The sequence below is a fragment of the Pseudoliparis swirei genome, chromosome 15 (genome assembly GCF_029220125.1).
Source record: "Pseudoliparis swirei isolate HS2019 ecotype Mariana Trench chromosome 15, NWPU_hadal_v1, whole genome shotgun sequence".
NCBI lineage: Eukaryota > Metazoa > Chordata > Actinopteri > Perciformes > Liparidae > Pseudoliparis > Pseudoliparis swirei.
The window spans coordinates 17,978,249-17,989,450 of NC_079402.1; the positions used below are offsets into that span (position 1 = coordinate 17,978,249).

The following is an 11,202-nucleotide window of genomic DNA, read 5'->3' on the forward strand; positions in this document are numbered from 1 at the left end:
GGGACTTTATAGTTAAGCACAAATGCAGCAGAGATGAAGCTGGCCTCATAAGGCCCCTTTACCAAGTGTGTATGTGCACCCTTGGTATAAAGACACAAGCAGGGAGCCCAGAGAGTGCATGCTGTAGGATGACATCACTGGTGTCAGCAGCTTTAATGGAAGCTGTTCAAAGAATTCTTTGCAGTTCTTAAAATCAAAAACCCACCCAGACAAACATGAAGCTATACGGAAGGGAGAAGATGTTGGTGGTGTGTTGCATTTAAGAGATCTTCGTCAACGAGTCCTCGTCACTGTAGTTTGGTAATAGGTCTTGGCACGAAAAATGTACCTAGAAAAAAATCATGGTTTGGGTTTTTCAGAAAAAGACTTGGAGAAGGTATTTCCAGTGCGATCGTGGTCCCGGTTGAAAGAAACCAATGTGTCTTCAAACAATTTGCTGACTCCATCCATCTACGAATGACATCATCCACCTTTGTGCCTGATGGATAAATGACATCATTTACACCATCTTATCCTGTGAGGACAGTCACCACATGTCCTTATGCCGGCCATCGGACCAGGAAGTGCTCATGTCGGGCTCATGTATGTCTTCACTCTTACTCGAAGAAAATATAAACAAACAAACTTCCCATCGTTCCCAAATCAATGTTTCTTCAGGACTGTGAGTTTCACCTCCAAACTGCAGGCATAGATCCACTTCTCGAAAACTTTTTAAAGCTATGCCAATATGCAAAGCTGCAGCTGCGAACTATCCTGAGAGTTTCTCCTGCAGTCCGTGGCGGGTATCACAACGCTCCTCCCCGCTGCTCACTAACAGCTCTGCGTGGTCAGTGAAACCTCCCGACACGCCGAATATTTCTCATTTTAACTCGATTCTTTCCCCCCAAATTGACGGTGTGCTTTCATAAATCACTCCGTTTTATCTCAAATGCAAGTCGACTGATATGTCTTTTAAAGCCATAACTTTGATAGAAGTGAATTACAACTGCTGAGTCACCACCGCATTGAACCACGTTGCCTCGGCTTCAATGAAACGGACTTATGTGGCTGTTGGAAACGTTTTGGGATGTCGGTAGTGGAGTGAACTAGAGCGAGAGAGAGAGAGAGAGACAGAGAGAGAGACAGACCCGGAGTCAGACAGAGAGACTCCTAATCAATAGTTACTTAATGGTCATCTTTATTGCTGGACGATGGTCCCATCATGCCTGGCGCTCCCCGGTCTCCTCTCCCGGCCCCCTCGGGGTGCGCCGATAGTCCGCCCGCCCGCTCTGAAGGACGTCCGCCGAGTTTTCAAAGGCGATAACAAATCAAACTGTTCCCTGAATCTAATATCAAACAGGGCTGGTGTCAGCATTTATTAGAGAAATCAGATTCTCCCCCCCCCCTCCCCCACCCCCCTCCGCCCTTTTCACTCTCCCACTTGCAGAACTCCGACACACAGCGGCCGCTTTGAAGTCGAAAAAGAATGCGGGATCGCAAATTACCCGGGAGACGCGGCCGATCGTCTTTGAAGCCCTCCTTTGATAGTGTTGTCCGTGTTGTGTGTGTGAGTGTGTGTGTGTTTGTGTGTGCTCCCCCCCACTGCATCCCTCTCACTCGCTTTCCCCTTCTTTCGACACACAATGTAGCTTGCAAACATGAATGTGCACAATGGTGTGATTACACACACGTAGCGTAACGCTTATATCCAGGGACAAGCAAGACCCGCAAGAAACGGACAGGAGGGATTGAAAAGAAGAAGAAAAAGAGAAGGGGAAACTCTCTTGTTTGGATTTATGTATTTCATATCACGATAAAAGAGGCGGACCCCTCCTCTTAGTCTTTAGACACGGCTCTGGTTCTGATCCGGCAGCCGGCGTGAGGATCTTAGCCCACGCTGGAACTCAAACTCTGGGCCTGAAGCGTATAGCGAGCTCCCTCTTTCCCCAAAGGATGACAGATGGAAAGTCCATGAGCATGATGTAATGTTCCCTCCGCCATCGCCATCCTGAGCTGTCACGGAGCATTTCTGTTGACTCCGGTCTCTTCAGTACATCTTAGGGGTAAAGACATTCAGAAGTTATCTCTCTCTCTCTTTCTCTCTCTCTCTCGACAGCTAACGCGAGGACGTATCTGCTTCGGAAAACTGACAACGCACCATTTGTTAAATGTCTGTTTTTTGGTTCAGGGCTGACGGAGAGAAAGCAACAAAAGAAGAAGATGAAAAAAAAATATTTGTATATAAGCTGAAAGGCTGAAGGGAGAATTTAGTTCAGCATGCGGCAGGTGAAATCAACCGTCTATTCTCTGATACAGGCCCCTCCCTCTTTCAGCAATTATCCACACCCCGACGATGCGTCGTCGTCTGCGTCGTGACGAGTGCTCTCCGGAGGTTCGATGCAATCTATACGAGTTCGATACCGAGGCCGGCAGGTGGTGACATGTCCTCCACAACGAAGCCGGCTGTACTGCGTGAACGCAAAACAACTCTTTGGCCCCAAGACAACCATTTCTGGAGGAAAGAACGCATCAACAGCTGTTTCAGCCTCAAATGAAGGCGCCGACAGACGACATCCACCGAAGCTTTTCACAAAGCCAGCGTGATGTATTTATAGTACAAATGAAACCCACAGGTTGGTTCATGCAGGCAAAATGGGCCATTATTTCTTGATATGTTATTGGCAGACTCCCTGCAGTGAGAACCAGCGGGATTAGACCGTCTCTCTCTCTCTATACGCTGTAACCCAGTCGATACCTCCAAGGACTTTGACCATCTATGTTCTCAGTTGGCACCGCACTGACTAGACTGTCATGACTCAGTGACCGTGTTTACATGCATTCGAATAACTGGCTTAGTCGGACTGAAATCGAATTATCCGTTTCATGTAAACACCTTTGTTCGACTATGTGCGGTCCGACTACGATCCGATTAACACCCCTGGATAACTCCATCCGATCCGGTTGATAATTCGACTATCGCGGCATGTAACGGTGAATTGGATTAGGAACTGGACTTTGCGTCTTTGCGCATGCTTGAGATCCCGCCGCCCTCCCTCCCTCCCTCCCATGTCGTGACCCGGAAGTCGAAAGAGACGATAAGTTGTCACTGCCGGGAGCCTGGCCGGCAGAAAACAAACAAACAACGTCAATAGCGCCGTTTGCATTCGCTGTACTCCTATTAACATCATGCAAGAATAGGAGAGGGATGTAGCTTCGCCTTGCTCTCTGTTCGCCATCTTTCTCGAAATGTTGATGTTGTTGTTGTTGGTTGTTGTTGGTAGTGGTGAAGAGGTCAAGCGGAAATGGCTGTATCACCACGAGTTGTAATGAAAACAGCGCCACCTATCGTATCGGATATGACATGCTTTCGGCCAATGATTCGAATTACTCACTGCTATGTACAGGACTGTCTCAGAAAATTAGAATATTGTGATGAAGTTCTTTATTTTCTGTAATGCAATTAAAAAAACAAAAATGTCATGCATTCTGGATTCATTACAAATCAACTGAAATATTGCAAGCCTTTTATTCTTTTAATATTGCTGATTATGGCTTACAGCTTAAGAAAACTCAAATATCCTATCTCTAAATATTAGAATATCATGACAAAGTATACTAGTAGGGTATTAAACAAATCACTTGAATTGTCTAATTAACTCGAAACACCTGCAAGGGTTTCCTGAGCCTTGACAAACACTCAGCTGTTATAAATCTTTTTTTTTACTTGGTCTGAGGAAATATTAAAATTTTATGAGATAGGATTTTAGAGTTTTCTTAAGCTGTAAGCCATAATCAGCAATATTAAAAGAATAAAAGGCTTGCAATATTTCAGTTGATTTGTAATGAATCCAGAATGCATGACATTTTTGTTTTTTGAATTGCATTACAGAAAATAAAGAACTTTATCACAATATTCTAATTTTCTGAGACAGTCCTGTATATTGGGATAATAGCAGATCACCCAAAAGATAGCAGAGTCCGACTAAAGCAAGATTCAAATTATACCATCATGTAAACGCACTGACTGTGACTCATTATGTAAATGTGCTGCGGACACTTGACGTCCGTTCTTTTTTTCTTCTTCATAAAGTGTCAAATTCCTTTGAAGATTTTTCTTCCTTTTCATGTCGCGAGATCTAAAAGTGTTGTAATGGTTTCCAGCACGTATGAAGAAGAAAAAAGAATCCACTTTTTAATCACCGGGGGGAACTCAACAGCATCGTCTCCACAATCCCGAGCGCAGATCCTTTTGCCTAAGAGATGATGCAACCATTTTGAATTCAAGGGTAACGACAGTCCATTGTAGTTAGGATGTAAAAGTCTTTCGCACATCTTAAATGGCCTCTGCTTCATTTCAGGCAAGTTACCCCCAGAGCTCCTCCGTGGGCTTTTTGTGTGTGTCTTTGACAGGTCGGACTAACTCTCGGCGGCGATGGCGGCAAACAAGCCGGCAACCAGTGCACCCACTCAGAGGGATCACGCCGCACGCACACTCCCTGATGTCGAGCGCACGCTGCAGCGCTCTGTTGCTTTGGGAAGCCTCGCGTCCACTGAGATAATTAACGGTGATCAAGGATCGTCCCGCCTGTCGTAGTTGCCTCGTGTTACTGCCTGTTCAAAAGGACTCAAACTCACTGGCCTGAGCTGAAAGGAAAGCTACACACAGGCGCACGTTCACATCCAATAAGCCCGAGTGTAAATGTGGGTATAGGTTTTTTTGGAGGTGGGGGCTGGAATCTGACTTGTTTAATATGAACATTTGAAGATCAAGCGCTTTCCACCCACATCCACCGCAGGCTTTGAAAAGGGACCTGAATCGTAAAACGCGCCACATATGCATATCAGTCATTATAGAACTACTCACTCGAACCCGGTTTGAGATTATGAGATTTCTATCTTTAGATTTCCGTTCAGTTCTGGCTTTGATTGGTTTGAATAAATAAAAAAAGAAGAGAACAATTCAACACTTTACACATATTTATAATACATGCATGTCACACACACACATGACTTAACACATTCAAACCATAACACTCAATGCAAAGCATCCGGACCACATCTTAAAAAGCACCTCCACCAGCCGGTTATTATAGAAGTCTCCTCTCCACCGCAGTGGAAGTGCAACCCGTCAACACCGCCGAGGCTTTTAGCACTCCTCCACTAATTCTCCAAGGAGAAGAAAGAAGAAAAAAAGTGAGGAAAGAAATATGTTCAAGAGGGCAAACCCTGTCCTCCGTCAGTGTTTTCCAACCTCTTTTATGCATCTGCCTCATCATCAGAAGAGCTCAAGCATCCCTCCATCAACACCACCTCACATCTTCCAATGTGTTCGTCTGAATGGATGACAAACAGGAAGTTATTTGAAACTAATAAATACGTCCAGGGGAGACGGTTACGATATTCTTTCTTTCACGCCGGAGGGCTCGGAGTGGCAGTAGCCGGACGCTTCATCCGTTCGTCCATCACCTCTAACGACCTGCTTCGTCCTCTCTGCGAACTTGCGAACTAGTTTTCTGGGACTCGCGGTCACAGCACATGTGTAAAGGTGTTATAACGCTCTCTCGTTGGTGGGAGGACGTCTTTAGGGGTCTCCTCATCATAACGGGTAGTTTTAGACTTTCAGCAAAGGACAAATGTCTCTCAAAGCTGCAGGAACTACGACTGCAGTCAATCAGGAGCTTGTTTTTAAGAGTGGGATTTGTGGATGAGCAATTTAAATAATTAAATCATGATTGAACTATTTCTATGTGTATATATACATATTATATGTACATATTATATACGTGTGAAACAATTACAAACTATTGTATGTAATGTGTTTAATCCGAAGGAACTGTTTCGTGGTTAACCAGTCGTTGTTACCATAGCAACAGTAAAGAGCTGCCTCACGTCAGCATTTAGTCCCATCTCCGTTTTATTTCCCCCCTGAACACTTTATTTTTTTTACCGAATCTGAATGAAAACATTTTTAACGTGCAAAGGTTACGCTGGGAACCAGTGCTTCAGACGGGTTTGAAATAAGATGACTCCAGTTACCCAGATTGTCTATTTTTGGGTAATAGGCTACTCGGAGTTTGAGAGGAACTCTATTGAGCTGAACCCATTAGTCAACTACCAATTAGTGAAATTAAGCACCAACTATTTTGATGATTCATCATCTGTGTAATACTTTCAGCTAATTTAGCTTCTCAACTGTCAGGATGTGCTGTTTTACCTTATATTAGGCGATTATAAAAGGATTATGTTTGGACATTTAAAAAATGTCTCTTTGGGCTTTAAGAAATTGGGATTTCTTTTGCAAGTCATACACCATAAAGATTATTTTTGCGAGAAATTAACCATTAAGATTAACGGCTAAAGAAAATAGTTGTAACCCGACAACCTCTATTCACCCCACAGACGAGATATGCAAATGTCAAATCATAAAGATAATGGGGAAATATGTAGATTGGTTAATAGCAATAATATAACCATTCACACACATGCTTTTATGAATGACGCAGACTGTTCTAAAGGACACACAAGTCTGGGTGTGAATGCCCTCTCCCCTCCACCATGAGAGTTAAAACAATGCCACAAGCGCCGCTGTGCGTGTCGAGGCTCTCACACACACACACACACACACGCACGCGCACACAGGGGTGAAGCATCTTTTCATCTCCACACTATCGGTGCGAGACTGCTAATGAGAGCCGTTGTGTGTGTGTGTGTGTGTGTGTGTGCCATTAACCCCGTCGGCTGCCTCCCATCGAGCCCAGTATGAGCCTCTGTGGCCGGTGCTCTGCCCCCGGTGGGGATTTGTCAAAGATGTGCGTGTGGGCGTAATTAGGGTTGAAGAAGAAGGATGGAGGGGTTAAACTGAAACACTGCGGAGAACCGCGGCATCTGGGAGAACAGATGAGGGGGAACGGCTCCTCTCTTTCTTCACGCCTTTCTTTCACACGTCATCGTTCCTTCAGCGGTGCGGGCCCGCGGAGAGAGGAGGGCCCGAGAAAGGGATCTCACGGCAAAGGTTGAAGGGGTGGAATTAATATGGGTTCTAAATGCGGAAGAGAGGAGGAAAACAATGGGAAGTTAAATGACTTGACGACCCTTGTTTGTCTTTATTCCACTTAAGTGGAGAGAGTGTGTGATGAAGACTCACTCGGGGTGGCTCCTCTGCACAGTCGGCCGACTGCAGTGTGTCAGTGTGTTACTCCTCCTCCGCTGTGAGCCGCTCATCATGTCACAGTTTGAGCTGTTGTGCAGCCGAGCGGGCCAACGATACGCTGCTACTTCCTCTGTATGATGTCACTGAATAACAATCTGTCGCCTCACTGTATCTCAGGGTTCATACGGTCATGGAAATCCTGGACAAGTCATGGAATTCAAATAAATGGGCCTGGAAAAGTCCTCGAAAAAAATGTAATCCGTACAGTTTTGGAAAAATTATGGAAATGTGTTATATTCACATGTTTATTTACGCAAAGAATAAACATTTATATCAATATTTATTCTTTTTATCAAACTATTTTCTCTCATTCATTTGTGTCATTTCACCAAATTGTTTAGTCGTAGAAATTTGGTTTAAAGGTCTATGAATCCACTGGTCAACATGTGTGCGAGCCCTGGTATCGGCCCTGAGGACTGGTTCCTGCATTGTATTCAGAGCTGTGAAAGATCTGTTTTTACTTTTGTGTTTTGCACATGCACCCCCCCCCCCCCCAAAACATTTATTTTCAACTCGTGTTTCCTCGTATTAATGTTCGTCTGCAGTTCTCCGCTGGAAAAGAGAGAGCTGCCTCCTTTGGTGTGTTTCTGAACTTTTGAATACATATTGAGTCAGAAAAAAAGTGGAAAGAAACCATGCTGGTAGCAGGACGGTGAGACATTATGCAGGACTGTCGTTGTTGTTGTTGTTGGTGTTGTCTATATGCACAGAAGGACTAACGCGTGTTAACTGAAGAAACTAGAACAAACTGAACACTGAAGAGTAGTGGTGGTTCAGAGAGAGAGAGAGAGAGAGAGGCACCATTTACTTATTTCAGTTCAGTATGGATGAAAAGGGCATTATCGTGTCGTATTGAAATCTAAAATCATATCCATATCAGATAAGGCGACGTTTAAAAACACATTCGGGAAAAAAAACTTGATTTCTATGTAAACTACAAGCCGATTGTCATATTATCAGATGATGGGAATGTATCCTGAATCTAAATTGAGGATTCAAACAACAATTTTGGAAAGGTTATACTGCTAAATATTGGTTTAAAACTTTTTCACAAGCAAATGTTACCAGCCTGACCAGCATTAATACTTCCATAAACACATTAATACATGAACACATTCATACATGAACACATTAGTACCTGCTTGTTGGTCCCGGGGAGCGGAGCTTGTAAAAGGCTTAGTGGCTCGTGTGCGTTCATGTCATCAACGCGGTTGTGTGATTACAGAGCTGGGGTGAGAAATGACAATTTGCACGGTAAAATGTATATTTATGTTTGGTTACACAACTCATATCCATACCTGGTGATGCACTTTGTGACGACTGAATTAAAACCACAACGTGTCACATTCGTCGTCCTTTCATCTTTCCTCAACATCTGATTTACTCTGACTGAGTTAAAACATTTGTTTCACAGATTAGATTAGATTAGATATTCCTTTGTCAGTCCCACAGTGGGGAAATAACAGGATCACAGCTGCGGGTGCACATTAGAGCATTAATAAAAGATAAAAATAAAACAAAAAACACAATAACAACACTAAATATTGAATACAAAAATAAATAAATATACAGAGGAAACAAGATGCATACACAAGGCAGTGACCAAAGTGAATTTTCAGATTTACAACAACAAACAATAAGACAACAGTTATGTCACCCATGCATTCATACAAGAGTTATTCATTAAAATATGTGTCATTTCAGACATTAATGGATCCAGAAATTTACCAAGCCGAAAAGAAATCGTTCTCTCCATTTCTGCTAACGATGGACTTTTGGTTTATGCCAAGAACTACGCCATGGCCCAGCTGAGACTCCGCCCACTCCTCCTCTCTACCTTCATCTGCCTGATGGATCGTGGAGGTCTCGATCGTGGAATATGCCGACTACCAACTATTCATACACTCTGTCAAATTCATTGATTGTGTTGTTACTGTGTTTTAATTTGTGTGTAATGATTCCTTCTGGTCACATGGCATCTATTACACCTGTCCATCCTGGAGAGGGATCCTCCTCTGTTGCTCTCCTGGAGGTTTCTTCCCTTTTTTTCCCCGTGAAGGGTTGTTTGGGAGTTTTTCCTGATCCGATGCGAGGTTTTGGGACAGGGATGTCTATGTGTACAGGTTATAAAACCCTCCGAGACAAATTTATAATTCGTGAAAATGGGCTATACAAATAAACTGAATTGAAACTGAATTGGTTTCCTGATATATAAAAAAAGGAAAAAAAAGTTGGATTCTTTCTGATTAATAAACAACTATAATTTGTGTGGCGCGAAGTACATCCTCGACTTCTGACCTTGCTTTAGTTTGTTGGCCACCAAGCGGAGAAGACAAAGTGTGTGACATCAATTTAATGAGTGGAGTCACTTAGTATTGCTCATGCAGCCACACCGAAGGGAGGGGGGGTGGGCGCATGCTAAAATGTGAAAGTCTTCCCACCAAAGAGAAATATATCGCTTGAGGTTGAGACGGCCGATCAGAACTCTGAGCAGCTAAGTTTTGACAAGTCGAAGAAAAGAAGATTTACAGGATCTCACGAGGCCGCTGGACTGTGCATCCTGTTAAGAAACGCAGCCGGGGAATTGACAACCAGAGGCGATATCAAGCCCCGATGAAGATGATGCAGAAACAGTCATTCATATTTCATAAGCGGAGCCCTTTGCATATCCCTCTCCCTCACTACCCCCCCCCCCCCCCCCCTACCTTTAACGTTTGCTTATTAAATTTGCAGCTGTCAAATCGTACCTCAAAGCCTTCGCGCGTACACACGAGCACATGCAATTATTCTCAAAATCCTGGGTGTGCAGTAACAGGCTCACACAACGTGCAAGGACACACACACACGCACACACACGCACACACACTCTGTTTCTATTCCCGAGGCTGAGACAGGTACCTTGAATTTAAACTCATTACTTGAGACAAGGTTTTTAATGGAGGCTGGAGCCGGGCACACCGAGGCACAGAGATGAATGAGATGGAGAGAAAGAGGGAGAGGAGAGAGTAAACTTGTGTTTTTTAAGTCGCACCGGCCTCTCTCACCCACATACCTGACCACAGATCTGGTGAGGAAGTGAGGAAACACACCACGTGAATCCCTGAGATCTACACATCAGACCCCCTGAAAGCCCCAATAGCGAGCAACTATATGTCATTGGAAAGTGTCACTAAAATGTAAAAAAAAAGAATGAAAAAAAGCGGAGTAATTCCCATCAGTTTTCATTAATTAAACTGAAAAACACGAGAGAGGATTTTTTTTTTCCCGCCGTGAATGACACATCCAGCCAGAGGTATATAGGTAGCACGATGCAAGCCTGTCTCCGAGTCCTCTCGGGGGCCTATTGGGACCCCCTTTGGAAGCACTTCATCCGGGGGCCTTTAGTGGGACATCGCCTCTCCTCTTCTTGGATACCAGGAGGGCAACTAGAAGTTCTGGGACCCCCCCCCCCCCAAGGTGCCACCAGATAACTCACACACAGACGAACTTGACCTCTAGATCACACACACACACACATTCTCTCCAGTTTAGATTCTCCTCTCGGCGGACATGTAAATACTAAATCTGGCCGGCCGACCGGCGCCTCCGTATTAAACAGCAGACATTCGCCACCGGGGAGCCATCGAGCAACAACAACGCCTGGGGTGTCATAAGGACAATATTGCACCAGCACAGCGCTAAATGACAGCGAGCTCACAGACACAGCGGAAGAAGTGGCGGCAATGTGCCGATCAATGGCCGATCAATGTGACCCCGTGCCCCGTAATCCCCCCCAAAAAAGAAGAAGCGGTGATTAACAGCAACCAATCAATTGCCGTTAAACCCCTGTGTGTACCGGCTGTGTGGGCGATGAGCGCTAGAAATTACAGGAGGCCCTTAAACATCCTTCTGTCTCCAGCATACACACACACACACGCACACACACACACACACACACACACATTGCTATATTAACTTTTAAATAATGTAAATGTGCTTGTTGAGTGTGTTTTCTCACATTATTCTGTCAGTCT

At 44.3% G+C, this 11,202-nt stretch overlaps 1 long non-coding RNA gene across 1 annotated transcript; it reads right to left on the reverse strand.

Moving 5' to 3' along the window:
• Positions 1–4,943: 4,943 nt before the first annotated feature.
• On the reverse strand, positions 4,944–7,384 carry LOC130205579 (uncharacterized). Its single transcript, XR_008833945.1, has 2 exons — positions 7,124–7,384; positions 4,944–7,018 (listed from the first exon to the last, which is right to left on the reverse strand). It is a non-coding gene; the product is annotated as an uncharacterized LOC130205579 (long non-coding RNA).
• Positions 7,385–11,202: the final 3,818 nt, after the last annotated feature.